We start from the raw sequence: 3,236 nt of genomic DNA on the forward strand, positions 1-3,236 counted from the left end.
AACTGAACAGAAATAAAGAGGCACCAATTTAAGAGTGAGATCAGGAGAAACGTCTTCTCTCAGAGGGTTGTGAGTCTTTGGAATTTGTTGTCACAGACAGCTGGCACACGCTGCTTGTGTGAGACTGACTTAGAATGCTGCCAGTTCTGGCTGAGGCAGCAAAGTAGTGCAAAAGAAGGCAAGGGGCTGTTGTGCCAGTCCCTGCGTACACAGCCCAGGTGCCGGATAATCTGCAGTGCTCCTACCTGCCTTATTATCTTTCCAGGCCAGTTCCGGTCAGCAAACATTGGCTTGTTTGTTCTACGTTTTCTCACGTGCTGTTGTCGAGTTAGTGCTGTCTCTTTGCTTTTCCCAGTGAGAATTAACTCTCTGAGTAACCTGCCTCTGACTCAGTCAGTCGTGATAGCACACACGATTCTGTCGCGGCTCAGTGAATCGGAAAGTGGCTGAAACTCACAGTCCTTTGCCTCGTTTTTCCGGTCAGTCACATACGTACCTATCGATTCCGCCTGCCCTTGCACTCTGATGAAAAGCATGTGCCTTAAATACGTCCCGATTATTTTTGTCCTAGCTCACAGTGTTCTCGAAATCTCTCTTGCAAGTCATCAAAATCAAAACGACTGAACCCCTAGATAGCTTCATCCCCAGCAGCATGCAGCAACGTAGCACAGTTGACCTTCTCTTGTTTTTCTGAAACGTCGCTCGCGAGTAGGAAAAGCTGGTGGGCAGCTACGGTTGCTGCAACTCCCAACTTCTGACACCATGTGGTGTGATCGGGGCCCGGCGTTGGCGGGACGGTGCAGCACGCAGCAGGGGTGAGGGGATGACATTGAGAGCAAGTGTCAAGATGCGCAAGAGACAGAGACGGCGAGAGAAGGATAGGGAGCGGCAGCTGAACAGCTACCTTAGAACAGACGAGTTTGAATCGACTCACGCCTGGCTGGATGTGAGGTGTGAGAAATGAAGCACCGAAAGCCTGCGCTATAAACATGAAGCTGTTTTTAGATTTATAGATGAGGGGTGCACCGTTCCCGGAGGTACTGCAATACCAGGTCGATGCGTGGAGTGGACGGAGCAAGCCCCTATTCCATCTCCCTGCTCCAAAAATCAATTTAATATATGGTCCCCAGATAAGGGACGTATCAGATATTAAACTGATAAGAACAGATACTACACTTGATCTTAGCCAAAAGGCCGAGAAGCGATAACTACAATACCGCGGACTGCCTCAAGTCCCATTTGTCCTCCATGTTTTCAGTCAGCTTGATTCTGTTCAAAGACTTGTAGATCACTGCTGACAGTTTCCCTGTCGCCGTAGTCCTCCCAGGATTTCTAACTAGAGCAGCAGATCCGTTTACAGCAGTTGCTTTTTTTCCCCTGTCAGTGAAGCACTGCCTCATGGTCATGTAGAGATTGTCAGTATCTCACCAATCAGGTGGGTCAGGGCTAAGCTGACGTGACTTGAGGAGGTGGTAACCAACTGCAGAACTGCACGCATTGAATGAGACATTCAGCCTGTCATGTCTGCATCAGCTCTCTGCACGAGCAACTTCCCCAGTCCCACTCGCCCTCTCTTCAGATAAGTATCCGACCCTGCGACCAAAGTCACCATTGAATCTGCCTCCAGCACCCTCTCTCTCAGGCAGTGCACTGCATATTCTAACCACTCGCTGAAGACGCTTGGGCCTAGGACACTAGCTCGATGAAATGTGACAGGTAGAGAAGAGAGCAGTAGATTCAGCCGAGCCCTCCATGTCTTTGATGTGTGTGTGTGTGTGGATGTGCCTGCAGTTAGAACATAGAACAGTACAGCACAGTACAGGCCCTTCGGCCCACCATGTTGTGCCGAGCAGTTTTCTTAATCTAAGATCAACCTAACCTACACAGCTCTCAATTTACTGCCGTCCAGCGTGTGCTCGTCCAGCAGTCGCTTAAATGTCCCTGACAGCTTGTGGGAGATTAGAAATGTAGTTTCTGCAGGTGGTGGTGGTGGTGGTTAGAGATGTTGCTTTTGCAGATGGGTGAGGGGGTGTTGTGGGGGGAGGGGAAGGGGAACATTACACAAACAGTCGCGGGATTCTTGCAGCATACTTAAGGCTAAGATTTTAACCAATATAGAGGTTTTTGTTTAAGAAATAGTTTTAAACTAAGAAATAACTTTAAAGTGTTGTGGCTGACCACAAAAGAAGCAGTAGGGACATCTCACAACAAGCTTATAGTATGATAAGGGGAACTGGCTAAAATAACAGACAGGCTGTAACAGACAAGGACAAGGACAGCAGGGTAGTCAGATCAGGAAAATTAGAGAAAAACAAGTCAGGTAAATCGGCTTATGATAGGATGGGAAAAGGGAGGCGTGATTCCGCAACTTGCAAACTGAATAAGAATGCTTACATGCTTTGTATTGGCGCGCTTTCGCTAGCCTGATTGCTTGAGCAAAACGCCCGTTCTTGCAAGGCCGTAAAGAATAAAATGCTCTTGTTTCCAAGACTTTGTCTCAGGCTGAATTGTGAGTGAGTTTTGTTTCTCAGAGTTGCCGAAGGGCCTGTTGTTGCGCTGCTCTGTTCGACGTTCTAAAAATCTCAGCTGTTACCAATGTGAAAAATCCCTGCCTCCCCACAAGGCAAATGATTGGAGCAGGTTCGAATTCTGACCGAAAAATCTCACTGCCAGGAAATCTCGGCTCACCTTTACGAACAGAAACTCTTACAGACTAACAAATGTGAACTCCCATCCTCCAACCCACCTCGTGCAAATGAACAGCACGACGGGGGATGTGAAGATCAATTTACAGCAAATCAGCCTTTATTGGTTCGGCTCCCGCTCCAAACATTCCAATTCAGTCTGCTTCCTTAGAATTGCAAATCAAGATTCAAGAGTGCTAATTGCAGCGCTAACAGCAAGCTAATGGTTTGATAGCGGCCGGGCAATCAAAAAGCAAGGTCTAAAATGCAAAATAAAGCAAAACACCCAGTAAGCAAAACCTCAGCTTCTGTGGAGAGAAAGCAGAATTAACGCTTCGAGTCCAGTGACCCTTCTCCCGAAGGTTGCAGCGAGTTCTGTTTTCGTCCACACATTACAACCTGCAGCACCACGCGTGGAGTCAGTGATCAACTGCACCTTCACCCTATCGGTAGCCACTGAGCACCTACATCGATGCATGCATCAGGACGAGACGGAACCTGAACCAAACGGGCGGAGGCTCCGAAGCTCTCTCCCACCCTCTCACCTTCAAT

General features: G+C 48.2%; 1 non-coding gene across 1 annotated transcript; it reads right to left on the reverse strand.

Annotated features, from left to right (window-relative positions):
* Positions 1–1,015: 1,015 nt before the first annotated feature.
* Positions 1,016–1,206, reverse strand: LOC132809252 (U2 spliceosomal RNA). The gene has a single exon (XR_009642250.1). It is a non-coding gene; the product is annotated as a U2 spliceosomal RNA (small nuclear RNA).
* Between the last annotated feature and the right edge of the window lie 2,030 nt (positions 1,207–3,236).

This window comes from Hemiscyllium ocellatum, chromosome 3, assembly GCF_020745735.1.
Source record: "Hemiscyllium ocellatum isolate sHemOce1 chromosome 3, sHemOce1.pat.X.cur, whole genome shotgun sequence".
NCBI lineage: Eukaryota > Metazoa > Chordata > Chondrichthyes > Orectolobiformes > Hemiscylliidae > Hemiscyllium > Hemiscyllium ocellatum.